This window comes from Pelodiscus sinensis, chromosome 1 (genome assembly GCF_052426305.1).
Source record: "Pelodiscus sinensis isolate ZL-2025 chromosome 1, ASM5242630v1, whole genome shotgun sequence".
Taxonomy (NCBI): Eukaryota; Metazoa; Chordata; order Testudines; family Trionychidae; genus Pelodiscus; species Pelodiscus sinensis.
In genome coordinates this window covers 51,458,455-51,483,270 of record NC_143052.1, presented here as the reverse complement: position 1 = coordinate 51,483,270, position 24,816 = coordinate 51,458,455, and the positions used below count along the sequence as shown (strand labels likewise).

The 24,816-nt window shown below is 43.8% G+C and overlaps 1 protein-coding gene across 2 annotated transcripts in view; it reads right to left on the bottom strand.

The window, feature by feature from the left end:
* IMMP2L (inner mitochondrial membrane peptidase subunit 2) overlaps positions 1-24,514 on the bottom strand; it is a 779,606-nt gene extending 755,092 nt beyond the window's left edge. Inside the window, exon 1 of one of the 2 annotated variants that reach the window (XM_075929730.2) lies at positions 24,201-24,514. The gene's annotated coding sequence lies outside the window, so the exon portion shown is untranslated. Of the gene's footprint in view, positions 1-12,423; positions 12,519-24,200 lie in introns of those variants that run through there. The other variant, XM_075929739.2, reaches the window with a different exon arrangement.
* Between the last annotated feature and the right edge of the window lie 302 nt (positions 24,515-24,816).

Below are 24,816 nucleotides of genomic sequence, written 5' to 3'. Positions count from 1 at the left end.
AGGAACCCACCCCTTCAATGAGCCTCGGGGCCAACTTTGCCCACACATCTACACTAGCGATTTCATCACTGGACCCAACCACATCAGCCACCAAATTAGAGGCTCATTTAACTCAGACTCAGTCTTTAAGGTCAGAAGGGACCATTATGATCATCTAGTCTGACCCCCTGCACAGTGCAGGCCACAAAATCTCACCCACCCCTCCTAGAATAATCCTCTCACCTATATCTCAGATATTGAAGCCTTCAAATACTTTGAAGGCCCCAAGATGCAGAGAATCCTCTAGCTGTGATCTGTACCCCATGCTACAGAGGGAGGCGAAAAACCTCCAGGGCCTCTGCCAATCTACCCTGGAGGAAAATTCCTTCCCGACCCCAAATATGGTGATCAGCTAAACCCTGAGCATGTGGGCAAGACTCACCAGCCAGACACCCAGAAAGTTCTCTAGTAATTCCTATCATCCCTCCATTGACCTATTTCCCACTGATAATGAATGGTCAATTAGTTACCAAGATCATGTTATCTCATCAAACCATCCCCTTCATAAACCCATTTAGCTTAATCTTGAAGCCAGATAGATCTTTTGCCCCCACTACTTCCCTTGGAAGGCTGTTCCAGAACCTCACTGCTCTAATGGTTAGAAACCTTCGTCTAATCTCAAGTCTAAACTTCCTACTAGCCAGCTTATATCCATTTGTTCTTGTGTCCACATTGGTATTAAACTTAAATAATTCCTCTCCCTCCCTGGTATTTATCCCTCTAATATATTTAAAAAGTGCAATCATGTCCCCCCTCAGCCTTCTTTTGGTTAAAGTAAACAAGCCAAGCTCCTTGAGTCTCCTTTCATAAGACAGGTTTTCCATTCCTCGGATCATCCTAGTGGCCCTTCTTTGTACCTGTTCCAGTTTGATTTCATCCTTCTTAAACATGGGAGACCAGAACTGCACACAGTATTCCAAATGGAGTCTCACCAATGCCTTGTATAATGGCACTAACACCTCCTTATCCCTACTGGAAATACCTCGCCCAATACATCCCAAGATCGTATTAGCCTTTTTCACGGCCATATCACAATGGCGGCTCATAGTCACTCTATAATCAACCAGGACTCCGAGGTCCTTCTCCTCCTCTGTTACTTCCAACTGATATGTCCCCAGCTTATAACTAAAATTCTTGTTAATTCCTAAATGCATAACCTTACACTTCTCACTATTAAATTTCATCCTATTGCTATCACTCCAATTTACAAGATCATCCAGATCTTCCTGTATGATATCCCGACTCTTTTCTGAATTGGCAATACCTCCCAACTTTGTGTCATCCGCAAATTTTATTAGAACACTTCCACTTTTGGTGCCAAGATCAGCAATAAGAAGATTAATAAAATTGGCCCCAAAACTGATCCCTGAGGAACTCCGCTAGTAACCTTCCTCCAACCTGACAGTTCACCTTTCAATATGACCCGCTGTAGTCTCCCCTTTAACCAGTTGCTTATCCACCTCTCAACTTTCATATTAATCCCTATCATTTCCAATTTAACCAATAATTCCCCATGTGGTACTGTATCAAATGCCTTACTAAAGTCGAGGTAGATTAGATCCACTGCATTTCCTTTATCTAAAAAATCTGTTACTTTCTCAAAAAAGGAGATCAGGTTGGTTTGGCACGATCTACCTTTTGTAAAACCATGTTGTAATTTGTCCCAATTGCCATTAGCCTCAATGTCTCTAACTACTTTCTCCTTCAAAATTTTTTCCAGGATCTTACATACTACAGATGTCAAACTAGCAAACCTATAGTTACCCAGGTCGCTTTTTTTCACCCCCCTTTCTTAAAAATCAGAACTATAGTAGCAATTCTCCAGTCAAATGGTACAACCCCCGAGTTTAGAGATTTATTAAAAATATTTTCTAATGGACTTGCAAGTTCATGTGCCAGTTCCTTTAATATTCTTGGATGAAGATTATCTGGGCCCCCCGATTTACTCCCATTAAGCTGTTCAAGTTTGACTTTTACCTTGGATATGGTAATATCTACCTCCATATCCTTAGTCCCATTTGTTAAGTTACCATTATCCCTAAGCTCTTCATTAGCCTCATTAAAGACTGAAGCAAAGTATTTGTTCAAATATTGGGCCATTCCTAGATTATCCTTAACCTCCACTCCATCCTTAGTAATCAGCAGTCCTACTGCTTTTTTTGTTTTTTTCCCTATTTATATGGCTATAAAACCTTTTACCATTGGTTTTAATTCCATTTGCAAGATCCAACTCTACCTGACTTTTAGCCTCTCTCACTTTGTCCCTACATGCTCTAACCTCAATAAGGTAGCTTTCTTTACTGATCCCTCCCATTTTCCACTCCTTGTATGCTTTCTGCTTTTTCTTGATCACCTCTCTGAGATGCTTGCTCATCCAGCTTGGTCTAACACACCTGCCTATAATTTTTTTTCCTTTTTCTAGGGACACAGGCTTCTGACAGCTTCTGCAACTTTAACTTAAAATAATTCCAGGCCTCCTCCACTTTAAGGTCCATAATTTCTTTAGTCCAATCAACTTCCCTACCTAATTTCCTTAATTTATTAAAGTTAGCCCTTTTGAAATCAAAAACCCTAGTCTCAGATTTATTTTTGTTTATCCTTCCATTTAGTTTGAACTGAATTATCTCAGGATTGCTCGAGCCAAGGTTGCCCCCTACAACCATTTCTTCTATTAGGTCCTCGCTACTCACCAAAACCAAATCTAAAATAGCATCCCCCCTTGTTGGTTCAGCAACTACTTGATGAAGGAATTCATCAGCTATCACATCTAGGAAAATCTGAGCCCTATTATTATTACTAGCACTTGTTCTCCAGTCTATATCTGGAAAGTTGAAATCTCCCATGATTATGCAGTTGCCATGAGTATTTACTTCATTAAAAACATTAAAGAGGTCTCTATCCATATCCAAATTGGATCCTGGTGGTCTGTAACACACCCCAAGCACTATCCCAGGGGAAGCAAAATGCAGGACAATGTAGCACTTTAAAGACTAACAAGATGGTTTATTAGATGATGAGCTTTCGTGGGCCAGACCCACTTCCTCAGATCAAATAGTGGAAGAAAGTAGTCACAACCATATATACCAAAGGATACAATTAAAAAAAAAAAGAACAAATATGAAAAGGACAAATCACATTGCAGAACAGAAGGGGGATGCGGGGGGGTGGGAAGGGGGAGGAAGGAAGGTAAGTGTCTGTGAATTGCTGATATTAAAGGTAGGGAGAGTGGGATGTTTGTGAGTTAATGGTATTACAGGTGATAATTGGGGAAACTGTCTTGGTAATGGGTGAGAAAGTTCAAAGACTTGTTAAGTCCTTGTTGGCAAGTGTCGAATTTTAACATGAATGACAGTTCAGAGGATTCCCTTTCAAGTGCAGATGTAAAAGGTCTTTGTAGCAGAATGCAGGTGGCTAAGTCATTTAGAGAGTGTCCTTTCTGGTTAAAGTGGCAAGAAACTGTTTTCTCTTTGTGATCTTGTCTGATATCTGTTTTGTGGGCATTAATCCTTTGGCGAAATGTCTGAGATGTTTGTCCAATGTACATAGCAGACGGACACTTTCGGCACATGATAGCATAGATTATATTTCTGGATGCGCAGGAATATGTGTTCTTGATCTTATAACTCACTTGGTTAGGTCCAATAATGGTATCAGCAGAATGAATAGGTGGACAAAGCTGGCAACGGGGTTTGTTGCAAGGGAAGGTACCAGGGTTGGTATTAGTGTGGTATGTCCTATGGTGGTTGGTAAGAATCATCTTGAGGTTAGGTGGTTGTCTATAGGAGATGATGGGTCTGTCTCCCAGAGCCTCTTTGAGTATGGTATCCTGTTCCAATATAGGCTGTAGTTTATTGATAATGTGTTGGACAGGTTTAAGTTGGGGGTTGTAGGTGATGACAAGTGGTGTTCTATTGTTGGTTTTCTTGGGTCTGTCTTGAAGTAGATGGTTTCTAGGTATTCGTCTGGCTCTTTCAATTTGCTTTTTTATTTCTCTGGGTGGGTAGTTGAGATTTATAAATGCTTGGTAGAGATCCTGAAGCTTCTGGTATCTGTCAGTGGGGTTAGAGCAGATGCGGTTGTATCAAAGGGCTTGGCTATAGACGATGGATCGTGTGGTGTGTTCTGGATGGGAGCTGGATGCATGTAGGTAACTGTATGAGTCGGTGGGTTTTCTGTAGAGAGTGGTGTCTAATTTTCCATTGTTGATTTGTACGGTGGTGTCCAGGAAGTGGATCTCTCGTGTAGAATGGTCCAGGCTGAGGTTGATGGTGGGGTGTAGGTTGTTGAAATCTCTGTGGAATATCTCCAGTGTTTCTTGGCCATGTGTCCAGATCATAAAGATGTCATCGATGTACCGTAGGTAGAGGAGGGGTGAAAGGGGACGGGAGTTGAGGAAACATTGTTCTAGGTCAGCCATAAAGATGTTAGCATACTGTGGGGCCATGCGTGTACCCATGGCTGTGCCGCTGATCTGAAGGTATAAGTTGTTCTCAAACTGGAAATAATTGTGGGTGAGAACAAAGTTACATAGGTCTGCTATCAGGTTGGCAGTAGTGTCCTCTGGGATAGTGTTTCTAATTGCTTGTAATCTGTCTTCATGTGGGATGTTGGTATATAGAGCTTCTACATCCATGGTGGCAAGGATGGTATTATTGGGGAGGTTATCGATGTTTTGTAGTTTCCTTAGGAAGTCAGTAGTGTCTCGGAGATAGCTGGGGGTATTGGTTACGAAGGGTTTGAGAAGAGTGTCTACATATCCCAGGGGAGGATCTGATAGTTTTCTTCCCCAATGTGATTTTTGCCCAAACAGACTCTGTCTTCTCCATTCTATCACTTTTTATTTCTTTATAATCTACCTCATCTTTGATATACAATGCGACTCCACCACCTTTACCCTTATTTCTGTCTTTCCTAAACAGCACATACCCTTCAATACCTGTACTCCAGTCATGCCTAGTATTCCACCATGTTTGTTATTCCTATAATATCTGGTTTCACTTCCTGGACCAATAGCTCTAGTTCCTCCTTTTTGTTATCTAGGCTCCTCGCATTGGTGTACAAACATCTTAATTTTTGCTGTTTGGCCTCATTCACATTCTTTACCCAATTTGGCACGAACATTATACCTCCAATATGACCTATTAGACTAGTATCCACCCCACCCTTCCTCATGTTCATTCTCCTACCCCCAGCTATATCCTTTCTTACTTCGTTTTCCTCCCTCTCAGTGTTAAAATCTGCACATCCATTAACGTGCACATCCATTAACGTGATCTATGCCAACAATGCCCCACTGCCATGTATATTGGCCAAACTGGACTTTCTCTACAGGAAAGAATTAATGGACACAAATCAGATATCCAAAAAGGCAGTATACAAAAACCTGTTGGAGAACACTTTAATCTGCCTGGACATTCGTTAATGGATCTCCATGTCACCATTTTGTTTCAGGCCAATTCCACAAGCCAAATACATAGAGAAAGGTTGAAACTTAACTTAATACACAAGTTTAATTCTTATTCGAATTGTATGAACAGGGACATCACCTGGCTTGCACACTACCTTTCACATCTTAATGACGTAACCAACCAATGGAGATGCTAATTGTTTTTATCAGCCTCTATTAACTATCTGAACCATCTACTCACTGACTCTTTCTTCTTCCCCTCCTTTTTCTCCCTTCCCTCCCCCATTTCCCTCATTTATTTTTGGACCTGGACTTCTAATACTCCTGTCATCTGAAGAAGTGGGTTGTGCCCACGAAAGCTCATGATACCATCTACATCAGGGCTACTCAATTTTGGAAGCCCTGGGGGCCACAATGAGACTCACAGCACATGCCAAGGGACACAACTTAAGGGTGGTTGCATGTACATGCATATATACTGTATATGCAAATAGCATCTTTCACACTGACAGGCATGAATACAAAGATTAAGGCAAGACTCCACAATACAATATACAGGCCCCATTCAAGTCAGTTCTGCTGATATTAATAAAATACAGTATTTACCGTATTTCCACCCATATGACAGCACTTTTAATGAGCAATGACAGTCCAGGAATTTAACTGCTAAAACACATATCAACAGAAGACCATTATATTGATTCGCCGTTGTGGAATGTGTTCCCAGTGGAGGCCATGTTCAAAGGATGCCACCTGCGGACCATGTGTTGAGCCCCGCGTAAACGCAAATTGCACAGTGGGCTGCAAACAGGCCAAGGGCCTCATGCGGCTCATGGGCCACATGTTGAGTAGCCCTGATCTACATATTTTGTTAGTCTAGTACCACCTTAAGGACTATTTGTTGTTTAAGTTTTTCCAGAAAATTGAAGTCCTCCACCTACTGGTCTAGCAAAATTTAGCTTTTGTAAGCTCCAGGTTAGAATATTTTGGGCTAAGCTGAGATCTCTATTATCAAACTATAGAAAAAAGCATAATTTTAAAGACAGTGTAAAATACAGCTCTGTATACATTAACAAATGCATTCATATACACCACTAAGTTACTTAAGTTTTAGAATAGATTTAGATGAAAAGCAGGGTAAATCCTATTGCATTTGATTTGATTCTTTCCATGTCATCCTTCAAGTTGATTCAACACATACAAAATAGTAGCCATTGGGTAAATAAATGTCGAGTGCCTACTGTAAATACCAGTGGCTGCTATGTTTTTTCCCCTCAGGTAGACCTTGTGAAATGTTACATCTCAATGCATTATCTTTTAAAATATATTTACATTAATATAATGTGTAATAAACCTTTGATTTTTACCCACTCTTTACATGAATCTACTTCTCTTGCCCTCACCTCTAAGCAGACTCCAAAAAATTCAGTACTCGAGTGGTGTTATAATGTTGATTTGTTTATAATGTAACGTAATTGTTGTAAATAGGATGTAGGTAACGTGCACACTAAAAGGAGCGGTTGATGCCATCAGTAAGTAAAAACAAAATGGAGTTTTGGAAAACAAAATGGAGTTTCTGGAAAGTCAGTTAAACTTTTCCCACCTTGAGTGCCTGCACTCAGTACCAAAATTGCACTAGGCACAGAAGATCCTTTGCACCCAGCCCAGAATTGTGCACATCGCCCTACACAAGTTTACAGTTTACCTGCCAAAGGTTCTAAATGGAAAAATAGCCCTGCCCCCAGGTGTGCGTGGTCAGTGTTCCGGTCTGTGTCTGTGAAGGCAGCACAGCACCACAGAGGGAAGAGGCAGAGGGATCAGTCACAGCTGCGGTGGGTTCCCACACCATGCTGTGGTGAAGGCTCCGCACTGGTGATCTGGGATACACCAAGCAGAGGTGTTTGATCTCTACCTGCCTCGGACCATCACATCGTCACCATCCCTGAAACACCCCGTTGTGGTGAAGGCCCAACGAGAATCATCCCAGAACTGCGAGGGATCACTTGCTGTTCCTCCCTAAGGGCTAACCTGAGCCCAAAGGTAGAAGGTCACAAGCAGCAAGTACCACCATTAGCAACACGGAGACTGTTGTAACATACAAATACCTTACCTGTATTGGGGTCTTTGTCTTCCTTCTCTTCTGTTTTGGGGGGTTGGATTTGTTGGTTGTTTTTTTTTGTTCTTGTTCATGCACTTGTCAAATTAAATTCTACAATATACTAGTGAACTCCAATCTGGACTCCAAGCGTTTTGTTGGGGGGGAGAAATCACCCGTGAGCAGATACGGTGTCAAGGGCCTCCCTTCTGGTTACCAGAGCATTTAACATCAATCAGATCCCTTATCCTAAATTCTAAATTAATTCAAAAGATTATGCTTGTTACTGAGACTCTGGGGTAACAACAGGAGAGGCACATCACTTGCCATTACTCTAACTTAGGCAAATGCAAAACAAAAACAAAAAAAACCAAAATCCAAATAATGACTTTACCGTTTACTATTGTTTAAATAAAAACAAGTAAATATTTATGAAGAGTAATCATTGTTAGAGAAAATGAAAGACTGCCATCTCAAAACATGCAAATGTCCAAATCAGACTTTTCCAGCAACGAACAAGTCTTAGTGTTACATGACAAGAAATAAAAAGGTCTGAATTCTCTCAGGTTTCTACGCTATTAATATTTGAGCATATTAAAGCAAGCTTCTCCTGTGCAAGTGGCCTACAGGGATCAATATTTATGATAATTTAATAATTTAGTAAAAGTTGGCACTTTACATTTTCAGAATAGTTTACAAAAATTAACTAGCCCTCCTAGAACCTCTTGTAATGAAGGAATTTGGGTTTAAGTAATTTTTATCAACTTTTACAATGGAATAAGCTTGAGAAATATTTGTCCAAACCCAAAGACAAAAATCAGAATAAAGTCACTAACACATTTTTCATGCACCTCACAAGAGATCAAGGTACAAATTACTACTATACATTATTTACTAATCATGCCAAATTCCCTGTCATACAATGGAACTAAGTGTATATGCAGATCAATTTAAGTCATAAAATTGTATCAAATTTTGATTTTTTTAAAAAAAAGATTTCCTTTACTGTGACTCATTAAATGTTATCATTTAACATTAGAGGGCACTGTGGGACTGCAACAGCAATCACGTGCCTTATGCATATCAGTATATGCTGCCATATTGACATTCATGGCAAGAAGCATACTTTGCCAGTTGCCATATCCACCTTTTAACACAGAAGGATAAATGTACCGTGCTCAATTATCTAATAATTGGTAATAAATATTCTTTGGAAGGTGTACGATATTAACTTTGAAGAAAGGAAAAGAGAATCTAAAAGTCCAGAAGTCATTTCCCTGACATTAGAAGGAAGGCAATAGCAAAGAGCCACTATTATTTTTCACTTGTAAATTTATTCACTTGTAAATTGTATATATGTTAGATGGATTGCAAGCTCTACTTTCACAATACAGAATATACATTATCCAGCTTCACTCAATGCAAAATGTGCAGGTGGCAGAATATAGTGCTTTTTTGTTGTTGTTGGAAAATATCACTGCTAAAACCACACAATTTGCCAAATATTTTAGATTCTCCAAAGTGATTTTCCATCCATTCAAATTGAATGTATTTTTCTCAACTGATGGCACAGACTCTTTTAAAAATAAACCAATTGTAAAAAAGAAATACACGACTGCACATCCAAGAATATTTACTGTGCAATGACTGAAATGAAGTTGTTTGATCAATAAAACCATATTTTTAGTTTTCAGTTTATTTAATTGTTATCATTCCTGGTACACAGGAATTGTTATAATCATTCTAACACTTTCTATCCTTGAGTGAGTTGAATTTTCTTTTGGATGGGTTGAAATTTCTTATGTGCAACACCTATACTGAGGTAGTGTGTGGATGTGCACTGCCAATACAAACACCACACACATATATACACATTTTCCTGCAGGACAGTGTGATGTCATCACGTGATCAACATCACCCCCCCCCTCACCCCACCTCCCTGCCCCATCCCCCCTCCGCTGGCCCTTACATCACTCCCTCACAGGAGGGAGGGAACCATCTTAGGGCACCACCAGCTCCCAACCTTTGGCCCTGGTCACCTTCCATACTGACCAACCTCTTCCCCCACAGCCTTACTGGCTGCAGCCCCTCCTTGGGCCATGCTTCCATCGCTGCCGGCCAGCCGAAGCCAAAACTGCACACCCCCAACCCCTCACTAACCACCATACCAATACCCCACACCTCTAATCCCCTCACTCACCACCCCGATGTGGCTCCATACCCCCAGCCTGCTCACACACACACACACACACTCCACCAAGACCCTGCACCTCCAGCCCCCTCACTCATCCCCCTGCTGAGACCTCACACCCCAAGCCCACTCAGACACCCGCTTCACCAATATTAAAGACGAGATGGAGTCCGCCTCATGGCACTTATATATCTCTGGTGTCTCCCAAACTGGAGCTGGTCACATTATGGCATGATTTACATGCCAGCAGCCATGAGATACTGACTCGTTTGCAGGTTTCCAAACGCATTCCTCAGGTATGTATTGGCCACCTTGAGAGCCACTGTCCTTTTGGTTGTGCTAATTAGCATAGTCATTCATTGGATATTCCTTCTTTACAACAGGCAGTCCAGGCCCATTGCGCTCTCTCAGGCAGAGAACATTCACAATACCAGCGCAGTCCATATTCATAACTCCACATACAGACATCATACAAGTAAATGAGTAGCATATATAGAATCAGTAGAACATAAGCTTTCATTTGACACCTCACATGGCCCCCTTTGTATAGATGTTGTGGCAAACACCCCCCATGGGTGCAGCAGTGATCTGGCTGCTCCCTTAAAATCCAATAACGTGACACCCTGAACCTCAGTCTTGCCTGTCCTCCCCACCCCTAGGGCTGGAGCAGCAGAGGAGCAAGGTGTTTCAGTTGAGGGGCCACATCAGTGAGGGTTGGGGTTTAGGAGGGATTCCCTCTGCCCCTCCCCCCATCTCACTTGTGTGGTCCCCGACTGATTTTTCTGTAGGTCAGCACGCACCAACCCAGAAAAGGTTTCCCACCCCTGCCATAAGAAAATGAAGCCATTTTTTGTTCAATATAATATTTTACTTTATTTAAAATGAAGCCTGGTCAAGAAGGCCCCCATCAGGGCCCAGCCTCCACCTGGCCGCAATGTCCTGTTCCCGGCCCCGATCCTGGGGTAGACCCCTCAGTCCAGCCCCCATCTGGCTACAGGAAGGACTGGTGGTGACCCCCCGATTGCTGCTGCACAGGTAAGAGAGGAGGCCAGGATCTGGCTGTGGCAGACAGAAGGGGGTTGGTGAGCAAAGCAAATAGAGGGAGCAGCCCCTTAGTGTGTTTGTGTGTATTTTAAGCAGACCATGTGTGTGGAAGAAAATATATTAAAACAAGGGATAGTTAACAAGAAATAATGCTTACAATATTTAATAGGATATCAAATAAAAAGAAAATTAACACTACTACTCTTGGAGTGCATGTATCATCATCATCCTTTCTAACAACTCAGGCTAGTAAACACACCAAAATGCATAGTATCCACACATACCTCAGCTTTACAGTGCTAAACAAAGGAGTCAAATAGGAATCGTATCTGCAAGGAGAGCATGACTAATATAATATTTACTTACACTGAAAAGGAGAGTAAAAGGCATTCACTAGGGCTTATTCAGTTTATCTGGAGAATGTTTAGGATCGGTATTCTAAGAACAGATAGAAGTTCTCTTGGTTTGAAACTTTCACCTTGTGTGTGTCACCAACTCAAAGACCAGAGAGGTAGCCATGTTAGCCCGTGACTGAAAAAAAACTTAAACAAATGGTCCTGCAGCACCTTAGAGACTAAGGCTGTGTCCAGACTCAGGGTTTTTTTTCGAAAAAAGTAGTCTTTTTTCGAAAAAACTTCACCTGCGTCTAGACTGCAGCCACGTTCTTTCGAAATTAAATAGAAAGAATGCGGCTTTTCTTTCGACGGTGGTAAACCTAATTCCACGAGGAAGAACGCCTTCTTTCGAAAGTGCTCTTTCGAAAGAAGGCATTCTTGAAAGCAAACAGGCTTTTTAGAAAGAGAGCATCCAGACTCACTGGGTGCTTTCTTTCGAAAAAGCGGCTTGCTTTTTCGAAATTCCGCGTGCAGTCTAGACGCTCTCTTTCGAAAGAGGCTTGCAGTCTAGACATAGCCTAACAAACTCAAAGAGTAGAAGCCTCAGAACAAATTAACACATGGCATCAGGGTTTGTAGACAAATGCATGTTTCAAAGAGGTTGCAAATAAGATTTCATCCTACTACAAAACTAATGTAGCAAGTACTAAGTGTGACTTTTGACTCAAAGCCAGTATTCTACCACATAGCAAAGATCTGGCCCTCATGCAGTACAATATGCCATGTATAAATTAGTGACACAGGATTTTAAAAAATCATTAAGATCAGAGTTTTCGATATCTGCAACACTCTGTTAAAAGAATATTTTCTTTTCTTACCTTAAGTGATTAACACCTATATTATCTTTGTTTGAAATGTAATCATGCAAATGTCCTCCTCCCCCTCTCTCTCTCACACACACACACACACACACAATCTGCTTTTCTCTCCACTTCCCCCTCCAATCCAGACAGAGGACTGCAGCAAGTGAGTCAGGACACCCAAAAAAACCTGTCCCCTGCCTCTACCTCACGGCACAGATGCCACTCCTTTTTTCCCCCCACCCACTCCTTTCCCCCCCACCCACCTACCCCTGTGCAATCTGCTCCCCCCAGCCCAGGTGGGTGCTGGGATAAAATCCTGCTTCTCAAACTAGCAGGCACAGGACTGGACCACAGCACAAACAAATTATCCACCCCTCCCCCACCTCACCCCTGGACACAGCACAAACTTCCCCTGCCTCCATATCACCCCAATGCCAGCACCTACCTACCCCATGCAATCAGTCCCTTATCTCCCCTTTTCCAGGAAGCTTGAGGAGAGTACTGAATTTCTGCCTCATCTCCCTCAAATGGGACACTCCAAAGTCTCCTCCCTTCTGATTCCCCCTCAGCCAATTACATCCTCCCTCCTTCCTTGTACTCCTCCCCCTCACCCAGCCACTTATTCTCTCCTTATCTCCCTTTAGCTGCTCTGAGAGCTGCTCAATTTCAAATATGCAGTAGCTCCATTTAGCTGCTTCCTTAGAGAGACAACATCCTTCCCCTTGCCAGTCAGCTGAGCTCTCTGCTTTCCTGGGAGCATTGAACGTCTGAGCACATCTCAGAAAACAGCTGCAGAGTCATGCAGCTTATAGGGAACAGAAACAGTATGGGAGAAAGCACAAAAGTGCTGTTTGAAAATGTATGCCACTGGGTAGAGAATCAGAGCACAATGACAGCTCAATAGCTAACATGAGATGACAAGTAGCATGGAGACTGACAGGTAAGAGCCCTGAAAGTAATAACAAGCAGATTGTCTATAATATTACATCCCTACATCAAATACAATCAACCAATTAACTGATAGGCAAAAGCTTATTGGTTAATGCTATAGACTACATGCATTCCTCCCACCCCTGCCAGTAAATTTTTAGCAGGCTGGCCAGCAGGCTGGCTTAGTCCCAGCTTGTGCCAGGTCTGAGACCTACCCCTGCTGTGGCTCTGCATTTAAAGTGTATTAGGAGATGGACAGGCAGACATCTCAGCTCAGTTCCAGCTCGCACTTGGTTCTGGAGCTCAGACCCCCCCGGACAGGGGCTGCTGCTACCCTGCACTGCTGCCTCTATATTAGAGGAAGCAGCACAGAGCAACAGGCAACTGGTCAATGAGGGGATCTGGTTTTCAAATTGGCTCCCATCATGGACCAGCTCACACCTGACACCCCATATTGCTGCCTCTGATACAGAGGAAGCAGCACAGAATGGCAGGGAGCTCCTCGGGGGTGGGGCCAGAGCACACTGGCTGCTGACCACACCCCCGGGGAACTATAGAATAGTCAAGTAACCAATAAGAATTCATGAGGTTAATCAACTATTCAATTAACTGATATTTAAAATTCCTAGTTTGATGAGAAAAAAAAAGAGGAAGCAAAATGATTCAAAGATGGTAAAATGACCAAAGCAAATGAGATATAGAAAAATCATCTTTACAACAACGTTCTGCATAAATGAGAACAAAATTGCATTTGTCAAGGCCGGAGAGATGACTATAGCCATAATCAAGGCACTAGATTACGATTATATAATAAAAATCCTCTTTCATGAGCTAACAGCTACATTTCCTTAAAGATTAAAAGGGACAATAGTTTGTAGTATGTTTTGAACTCCAATACTCACAAACTCATGGTGAGGGGAGGTATTTTAATTTACTATTTCTTCCACTAATTAAAGAACTATGAAGCAGCTTTCCCTATTCACCAAGCTCAGTCCAAAGTCCTGATGTACTGAGTTAGTAACATCAGTACCCTTTAAAGATTGGAAAGATCAGAAAAAAAAATCTATAGAAATAAATTAAAAACCCCCTATAAAATATTTTTTAAATTAATAACTTAGAGAATTATAACTTAGAGAATGTAAAACATGAATATAAAAACTAAGACCCACAGAATACAAACAAAATTACATTTCTCCTAAAATTATATTTTTACCCCTAAAAGGAAAGAATAGCCAAGAGGAATTTTTTTAGAAACCTTTTCAAACTAGCCAACTCTAATATGGATTCTGGCATGGAGAAGGAGAAATCAAAGAACAGACTAAAGAAGGGCAAGACCCTTACAAGTAATCAAACAGCAAGCACTAAAGACTACACTTTCAGATTATCAATCCCACAGTGACAAATGTAATCCTGCCTTGTTACTCCTGTGGGAATCCCGCACCATTGTGCACACACATTTCATGTGCCACATGCTTCCTCCTCTCCTCCCCCCCGAAAATAGTTTCTGCTGAAAAATTACTGCAATTTTGCTTTATGTCCACTCGAGGGGACTGTGCACTAGATCCCGGCCAGCTCCAGCTACTACAGAGGAAAAAAAAATGAACCTACTTCACAGGTCCTGTGAGGCTGTCAGAAAACTGGGGCTATAGCAAGACAAACTGTGGGGCACCAGGAGAGGTGGACGTTAGACCTGGGACGTTAGACCTGGGACGTTAAATGTCGATTAATTAATTGAATAGTCAATGAGATTTCCATCAACTATTCGATTAGTCAATAAGGACTAGTGTGGCATTCTGCCTCTGAAATGTACAAGAGCCAGACTGGAAAAGGGGCAAGGAATGAATGGGAATGGAATTGCAAGGCCATACGAGCAGAGAGGCAGGTGTGCAGAGCTACATAGGGAAGGGGGATGGCTGATTTGGGGCTACAGACACAAGGACAAGGGATGCAGGGAAATGAGGGGAGAGGCTGGCACTTACATCACTTCCTATGATTGGGCTGTATGTATGATGCATTAGGCTCCAGCAACACCACCACATGCCGGTGTAGCGAGCAAAACACTAACTTCTCAGAATTTGCTACTTTGGGTGCACTGAGCATGCGCACCCGAACTGAGCAAACTCAGTGTCCCTCGCTGTAGCCGCTGCCCTCTCTCTGCCCTCACTGCCTCCTCAGATTTGCTTCCTCCTCTTCGGAGGTGTTTAAAATGATGAAGGGGGGCAAATTGCAGGGGGGGTAGTGTCTGGTTCTGAGCATGGGGCAGAAATTTACCGGCTGGAGGCATCAATCTTCTTTTTTTAGCTGCAGAAGAGGGGCGAAATTTGAATAATCAGGGGGGTGGGGGGTGGTAGCCTTGGTTAACCCCGGGCTGGGGGACACTGCCAGACCCTGTGCACGGAGAAAACCCCCGTTTAGGGAGGGGGAGAGGTGGGAACAGTCACCCAGCAGGACAAGCCACCTGATGTCCTTGAAAATATCAGTTTTCCAGGGGCAAAATCTTTTTTTTCTTTATTTTCCCTGGACGCTGCCTGTCAGCCCCCGAGCAGGGGGCGGGCTCCTGGGCTTGAGTTCTTAAAGGCACAGGCCTCCCAATTCCTAGACGGTCAATGCTTAGACACCACCGTTCCTCTGTACGTGTACAAGTGTGAAATATTCTACAGACAGTTCCTGTCTCAAACTCTGCCTCTCACTTTTTTAGTATTTAATAGTTTTCTCTTTGTTTCTCTATCAGAAGTCACTGCATCTCCTTTCTCTTGTGTACTATGCTGATATGCTAAAGTCCCTCCCATCCACACCCTCTCCTGTACTGCAATCCCCTGACCCATGGCAGATCCCGCACCTGTCCCCCAAACTCTCCCTAGCAAGCACCCGTCATGCACCCAAACTCCGTCCCAGATCCTCATCACCAAACATGGGCAAGTATCGGAGGGGTAGCCGTGTTAGTCTGAATATGAAGAATCGTTGAGGAGTCCTGTGGCACTATCTTCAGTTCATCTATAAGGTGCCACAGGACTCCTCGCCAACATGGCCAAGTGAAATTTTAGTGATTCCTCCCGTAGTCAATGGGGACATGGGTCAGAGAACTCAGAGCAGGGGGCTCCAACGTTTTGAAAGTGCAATCCAATATGTACCTTATATATAAATACCCTTTTCCTGCTTCCTTCTTACCCCTTCTCGAAGTCCCAGATCCTGCACCCTCTATCCTCCCTCTCTTACCCATCCTCAGTCTTTTTCATCAGCCTGGGACAGACGGTTGGGTGTGCATGCTCTGGTCTTTGCTTAAGGAATCTGGAGTGTGAGAAGGGCTCTGATCAGCTCTTGGAGCATGCATTTACTGTGGTGTTCTAGGTGCAGGCTTTGGCAGGGTATTTGGATGCATGGGTGCTCAGAGCAATGATAAGGGCTTGGATACAGGACTGGGTTCATGCCAGGGGTAGGAGTTAGTGATGTATGCTCCATTTTGTCACTGCTGGTGACTCCTAGATGGTGGTGGAGTGTGCCTAAGGCAGGCTCACCCATGGCCTTGCCCTGTAACACTACCTAAAGCTGCAAGAAAACTCCATCCCTGGTCCTGTGTTGAAAGGATACAGAATGGTATATGTTGAACCCTGACATCAGCACCCCTCTTTTTCCTCCCCTGCCGTGCACACAAAGCAGCAGACTCCCAGGCGTGGTATCAGCTGCAAGGCAAAGTGCAGGACATCCACAGCAGTGGAGGGAGGGGCATTTAAGTGCTGGCACTTGATATCCTCTTGCCCACACCAGTCAGGATCACCTGACAGAGGATACAAGATCTACCAGTATATCCCTATCTACTGGTTGTTGACCACTGCCTCATAGCGACTGTCTGTCCAGGGTCAATGTGTCATATCATAAGAACATAAGAACAGCCGTACTGGGTCAGACCAAAGGTCCATCTAGCCCAGTATCCTGTCTACCGACTGGCCAGCACCAGGTGCCACAGAGAGGGTGACCGAAGACAATGATCAAGCGATTTGTCTCCTGCCATCCTTCTCCAGCCTCTGACAAACAGAGGCCAAGGACACCATTTTATCCCCTGGCTAATAGCCTTTTATGGACCTAACCTCCATGAATTTATCCAGCTTCTCTTTAAACTCTGTTATAGTCCTAGTCTTCACAGCCTCCTCTGGCAAGGAGTTCCACAGGTTGACAACACGCTGTGTGAAGAAGAACTTCCTTTTATTAGTTTTAAACCTGCTACCCATTAATTCCATTTGGTGTCCTCTAGCTGTTCTATTATGGGAACTAATAAATAACTTTTCTTTATCAGCCCTCTCCACACCACTCATGATTTTATAGACCTCTATCATATCCCCCTCAGTCTCCTCTTTTTCTACACTGAAAAGTCCCAGTCTCTTTAGCCTCCCCTCATATGGGACTCGTTCCAAACCCCTAATCATTTTAGTTGCCCTTTTCTGAACCCTTTCCAAGGCGAAAATATCTTTTTTTAGGTGAGGAGACCACATCTGTACACAGTATTCAAGATGTGGGCGTACCATAGTTTTATACAGGGGCAGTAAGATATTCTGGGTCTTATTTTCTATCCCTTTCCTAATAATTTCTAGCATCCTATTTGCCTTTTTGACCGCCGCTGCACTATCTGTGGAAGTTGTCAGAGAACTGTCCACGATAACTCCAAGATCTCTTTCCTGATTTGTCGTAGCCAAATTAGCCCCCGTCATACTGTACGTATAGTTGGGGTTATTTTTCCCGATGTGCATTACTTTACACTTATCCACATTAAATTTCATTTGCCATTTTGTTGCCCAGTCACTCAGTTTGGTGAGATCTTCTTGGAGTCCCTCACAGTCTGCTTCTGACTTGACTATCCTAAACAGTTTGGTATCATCTGCAAACTTTACTACCTCACTGCTTACCCCTTTCTCCAGATCATTTATGAATAAATTGAAAAGGACTGGTCCCAGGACTGACCCTTGGGATACACCACTAGTTACCCCTCTCCAATCTGAAAATTTACCATTTATTCCTACCTGTCTTTGTTTCCTGTCTTTTAACCAGTTCTCAATCCAAGAAAGGACCTTCCCTCTTATCCCATGGCCATGTAATTTACCCAAGTATACTATAATCCAAGTATACTATATCTACTGGATCCCCTTGTCCGCATGTTTGTTAACCCCTTCAAAGAACTCTGATAGATTAGTAAGACAGGATTTCCCTTTACAGAAACCATGTTGACTTTTGTCCAACAAATTATGTTCTTCTACATGCTTCACAATTTTATTCTTTACTATTGTTTCGACTAGTTTGCCTGGTACTGAAGTTAGACTTACCGGTCTGTAATTGCCAGGATTGCCTCTAGAGCCCTTTTTAAATATTGGTGTCACGTTGGCTACCTTCCAGTCATTAGGTACGGAAGCCGATTTAAAGGATAGGTTACAAACCACAGATCATAGCTCAGCAATTTCCCATTTAAGTTCTTTTAGAACCCTTGGATGAATGCCATCCAGTCCCGGAGATTTGTTAACATTAAGTTTTTCTATTTGTTCCAAAACCTCCTCTAATAACACTTCAATCCGGGACAGTTCCTTAGATTCATCACCCACAAAGGACGGTGCAGATTCAGGAATCTCCCCAATGTCCTCAGCCGTGAAGACTGAAGCAAAGAAATCATTTAGTTTCTCCGCAATGGCTTTATCATCCTTGATTGCTCCTTTTATAGCTTGATCATCTAGGGGACCCACAGGCTTTTTAGCAGGCTTCCTGCTTCTAATGTACTTAAAAAACATTTTGTTATTTCTTTTTGAGTTTTTGGCTAGCTGTTCCTCAAAATCTTTTTTTGCTTTTCTTATTACATGTTTACACTTGATTTGACAGTGTTTCTGTTCCTTTCTATTTACCTCACTGGGATTGGACTGCCACTTTTTAAATGATACCTTTTTGTCCCTCACTGCTTCTTTTACATGGTGGTTAAGCCACGGTGACTCTTTTTTAGGTCTCTTACTATGTTTTTTAATTTGGGGTAGACATTTAAGTTGAGCCTCTATTATGGTGTCTTTAAAAAGTTTCCATGCAGCTTTCAGGGATTTGGCTCTAGTCACTGTGCCTTTTAATTTCTGTTTAACTAACCTCCTCATTTTTGCATAATTCCCCTTTTTGAAATTAAATGCCAGGGTGCTGGACTGCTGAGGTGTTCTTCCCACCACAGGAATGTTGAATGTTATTATATTATGGTCACTATTCCCAAGCGGTCCTGTAACGGTTATATCCTGGACCTGATCCTGCACTCCACTCAGGACTAAATCGAGAATTGCCTCTCCCCTTGTGGGTTCCTGCACCAGCTGCTCCAAGAAGCAGTCATTCATGCCATTGAGAAATTTGATCTCCACTTCTCTTCCTGAGGTGACATGTATCCAGTCAATATAGGGGTAATTAGAATCACCCATTATTATAGAGTTCTTTATTTTGGTAGCATTTCTAATCTCCCTCAGCATTTCTATGTCAGTATCGCTGTCCTGGTCAGGTGGTCGGTAATATACCCCTACTGCTAATTTCTTATTATTATATCACCGCAGGTCCAGGCCTGCTCCACCCAGCCTCGTACAAGGGCACTGCTTACAAACTGACATACAGTAGCCCTCCTGGCACTGAGCTGATGCCATCATGCTTCTTCTTATTGTGGGCAGGCCCATGCCGCACTGTACTACCCTGCCTAGCACCCCTCTAACCCCCTAGACCCAATGCCACAGCACCCAGAGACCCCCACAAATTACTATGCCTATTGCCCTCCCACAGACCGCTATGCCCTGTGCCCCCCCATAATCCCCCGCCCATATTCATTAACTGTTCCGTTCCCCCCATATTCCCACCAGCACAACTGCAGTGCTCCTCAGACCCCACACGCTTCACAGTGCACTGACACCCATAGATCTAACTCCCCCACTGCACATCCCCCCTTCACTTCCCACCACCTCACCAGTCCACTGTCCACAATACCAAGCCTTGATAACAGGCGAGGGTCCAGACCCATCTGTGTTACTGTGCCTGCTGCCACAGTGCCATTGTATTTCCCTTAATAAAACTCCGTTGTGGTGTTTGGCTTGGCTATTTCACAACACCAACAGAAAGTAGAGGGTTGAATCTGAAATCATTGCCTTGATACTGACAGTCCCCTTGAAAAACGGTTAGAGTCCAATCGTCTAGGCTATCCACATTAACAGGGTGGTCAGGCTAATCAGGGAGCAAGGATGCTCTTAGTTTCCTGTGCTCTGTGTGTGCTTAATTACCCTTGTTCAGACACATTTGGCCCCAGTTTAGCATAGAGCTAGTCTTGCCAGATGTTTTCACCAATACTGTGCACACTTCCCATTATGTCACAATGGACATTCCATCGTCCTGATCACATGCTGAAGACAGTGCTATTGAATCAATAATACTTTATAAATTTTTTTCGAAAATAGAAAGTTAAAATAATGGACTGACTGCCTGTGTGTTCAAAACTGTACACCTGGGAACCCTACATAGAGCATTTCTCAGAGCTGAGCTGTGGATCTGAGCAGGGCCAGAGACACAGGTGCCACAAAATCAGCACAGGAAGCATGTCGTAGCAGAGTCACAGAAGCAGGCCACAGAGCAGACTTGTGCTGTATTCAAAGCTGCAACAACCAGAGCCAGGGTGGCCAGACAATCATCCATGTGAACTAGACGCAGATTAGAATCATTTGTAAGGAACAGTGAAACTGGAGATGAGTCATGGGGTGGAGCTGGAACCATCTGGAGCCAGTTTCATTCAGGGGGACACTGGGCAGTAGTCCTAGTGTATTGAGATTCCCCCAGTCAAGAGTACAGCTGCAACATGAGAGGATTTTTCCAGCGACAGAGCACGTGTCTGAGCCACATCATGTCCGCACTACAGCCAGGTCCTGAGATGGGGCCTGTGACTTGTGATGAACAGAAATAACTTCCCTTGCATTCCTCATACACTGTGATATCCCACCGTGTGCCTTCTAGTGCATTTTTATTTTCCTTTGAGCTTTTCACGGTTCTAATAAAAATATAAAAAAATGTAGCAGTGTCTAGATTGGCAATATTTTGCTCCAAATCATCCCCCCTTTCAGAAAATCTTGCCCCTTTTCTTATCCGGCCTTGAGTATTTGCACAAGAACACTGACCTTCTCTCTGGGAAAATTAAGTGTGAAGAAGGACTTAGAAATAACTTTGTAGTGTAGACGTACCCTAACTAAGAGACGTTAATTCGAATTAACTCAGAGAGGCGCTACACACGCGATCCGCTAGGTCGAACTTAATTAGAACTAGCGGAGCGTTTATTCGAACTAGATAAACCTCATTCTACAAGGACTAACGCCTAGTTCGAATTAATTAGTTCGAATTAATGGCTGTGTAGAATTGATAGAATTGCTAAGCTCACCCCAGTACTATATCTGTAACAGGGACCAATTTTGTGCAGAACCTCACATCCATTACAGTGATATACAATTTTCTCTATAATCTAGTTACAATATATTATTTTTGACAATTAACATTTTTGTTAACTGATTCTTTAAATGCAGTATTGAGTATCAAGTCATAGTCATATGTATGGGTATGACTAGACTACAGGGTTTTGTCAACAGAATTTTTGTCGACAGATACTGTCGACAAAGCTTCTGTCGACAAAGAGCGTCTAGACTACATCCAGTTCTGTCAACAAAGCAAGACGCTTTGTCGACATAACAGTGTGGACGCAAAGGACAGTGTAGATGTAATAATGCCTTCTGTCGACAGAACTCTGTCGATAAAAGACATTATTCCTCATAGAATGGTGTTTACATATGTTGACATAACTCAAAGGCAGTGTGGACGCAGGTATAGTTTTGTTGACAAAAGTCCACTTTTGTTGACAAAACCCTGTAGTCTAGACACACCCCAAGTGTTCTACTTATTTCTTTTAATTCACATCCATAATACTTTTTCTACAGTATCTGTTCCACATATATTTTCAACACGCAAAAACTTTCCTGTACTACACACATCATTATGGAAGGTACGTTTACTTGTCCAATATTCATACAGAACTGTTTTATTGTTCATTCATCTGCTTTATGAACTATGAGTTTTAGGGGTTAGGAGGCAGCATTTTATAGGGTAGCTTCTGGAGCAAATGGGAGGAGACATGGAAAAATAGGGCAGAAAGTTGAAGATTATAATGCATGCATTGATAACAGGGAGCATATTTTATTACTAATGTATTTGCAAATACTGTTCTTATTATTACTCGGAATTTATTAGCTTTAAGTACATTTTTTTCTTGTGGTGGCCAGTCCCTTTTCTGTCTGTCAAGTCATGTTTTCTCTTATTTGTCAAGCAATGACTATAACCAAGGTTCTAGGTAATAGCACTCTCAAAAAACATTAGATCATCATTGATGGGATACATCCTTTTTTGGTCACACATCAATTCTGGAGAATTGTGCATGGTCCTTAACTTAATGTATGTCTGTATTGTCAGTGGCTTGACAATCAGGCCATGTTAATATTGTTTGACCTTGCTTAAACGTATGCAATATTCATCTCATATTTTCTAATTGAACTGACTGTTATATGGATTGATTTTCCTATTTTCAAATTCACTAACTATTTCCTGTTTTGAACAATTCTCAGGGAAATGTTTTGAGGGAAATGTTTTGAGGACCAAAAACCCCAGTTCCTCTGAATTTGTGACCCATGGACCAGGAGCAAAAGGCCCCCGCCCAAGGCAAAACACCAGCATCCCCTGAGTCCGTTAGCAAGGAGGTAGCAAATTGAGAGATTTTTCTGCCAAAAAACACAGTTCCTCTGAATTTGTGACCCCTGAGTCCATTAGACAGGAGGTAGCAAATTGAGAGATTTTTCTACCAAAAAACACAGTCCCTCTGAATTTGTGACCCCTGAGTCCGTTAGACAGGAGGTAGCAAATTGAGAGATTTTTCTGCCAAAAAACACAGTTCCTCTGAATTTGTGACCCCTGAGTCCGTTAGACAGGAGGTAGCAAATTGAGAGATTTTTCTGCCAAAAAACACAGTCCCTCTGAATTTGTGACCCCTGAGTCCGTTAGACAGGAGGTAGCAAATTGAGAGATTTTTCTGCCAAAAAACACAGTTCCTCTGAATTTGTGACCCCTGAGTCCATTAGACAGGAGGTAGCAAATTGAGAGATTTTTCTACCAAAAAACACAGTCCCTCTGAATTTGTGACCCCTGAGTCCGTTAGACAGGAGGTAGCAAATTGAGAGATTTTTCTGCCAAAAAACACAGTTCCTCTGAATTTGTGACCCCTGAGTCCGTTAGACAGGAGGTAGCAAATTGAGAGATTTTTCTACCAAAAAACACAGTCCCTCTGAATTTGTGACCCCTGAGTCCGTTAGACAGGAGGTAGCAAATTGAGAGATTTTTCTGCCAAAAAACACAGTTCCTCTGAATTTGTGACCCATGGACCAGGAGCAAAAGGCCCCCGCCCAAGGCAAAACACCAGCATCCCCTGAGTCCGTTAGCAAGGAGGTAGCAAATTGAGAGATTTTTCTACCAAAAAACACAGTCCCTCTGAATTTGCAACCAGCCAGCAAAGGTAGCAATTCCTGAGCAGTTATACCGAATGTCATGTTTGTTTGACAGAAACTGTGACCGTCACAAAAACGGAGCGGTTTCACTTTTTGCCTATACACCGGCAACTAAACAGGAGCAGGCAGCACAGAAACAGAGGCCACCTCTCAAACCAGAGCAGCGTAGCGCTAGGATCACAGGCCGCACCCCATATGTGCCGAGCTGACCCCGACTGTTTGATCCAGGGGAGCACCAAACGGCGGTTGCGCCAGGGATTAGGTTGAGCCCAAGTCTCACCCCCTGCAACCTGAAGGGGTCAGCGCGCTGGTGCGCCCTTTGGAGGCGCTCGGCATTGGCTGGGCTCCGTCCTTTAGCTACAGGAGCCCCGCAGCGGCACGTCTGAGGGAAAACACATCATCAAATGGCGAGTCCAGACTCTTGATTTTCAGGTCACCTTCTAGGCGGCTTCCCCCCCCCCCCCCGTTCACCACCTACCCCCGCTCTCGCTGGCGTTACTGCGAGGCTTTGCTCCCGCCCCCCGTCTTCCTCCTGCTGGGGCCCCGCCCCCACAGAGCTGTCTCCATACAGGAACTCCGCTCTCTCCCCTCAGCAGCCCAGGGGGCTCGCTCCGCTCGGCCGGCTCTGGTCCCCTCCCCCACGCGCACCGCCCGCAGCCCCGCCGTTTTCTGATCCCCTCTGGCCGCCAGCACTTGCTTCTCGTCCGCCGCGTGGCGCCGCTTACCGCAACTTTTCAGCGCTCCCAGTTTGAACGAGCCACTGACGCACGAGCCGTCGGGGAGCGCCCACTACGTGTGCAGGGCCACGAGGCTGGTGAACCGATTAGCCTAGGCTCACGTGACCCGCCCCGCGGCGGGGGCTCATTGCCTCGAGGCGGTGCAGGTGCTAGCGCTGCGCGGGAGCGGGGGAGAAGCCAGGCAGCAGTGTTCCGTGCAGGGCGGGGCTGCCGCCACGCTCCCCTCGGCCGGACCTCTGCTGCCGCCCGGCAAACGCGTGGCAGCATGAGCAGAGGCGTGTGTATCCTGCCCCGCGCCTTGGCTCATGGCGCAGGAAACAGAGCGCGCGCTGACACAGCCACGTGCGCCTATGGAAAATATTTGGCTAAGGGGGCTTTGCCTGACCTTGTCATGCAGCTGCCCTAAGAGTGTCCAAATAGAACGCTGGCCACGTGTGCTTGGCCCCACACTTGAGAGCGCCCAAGTGTGGCCAGCTCGCCAGGTTTGCTCAAGCATAATTTGGGGTGGGTCAAGGGACCCAGCATGCACAGCCACAGCTTTCTGTCTGCCTGTTGGTGAGCTATTGGTGGAGTGTCAACACTGGCACCTTTCCACGTTTGGAAG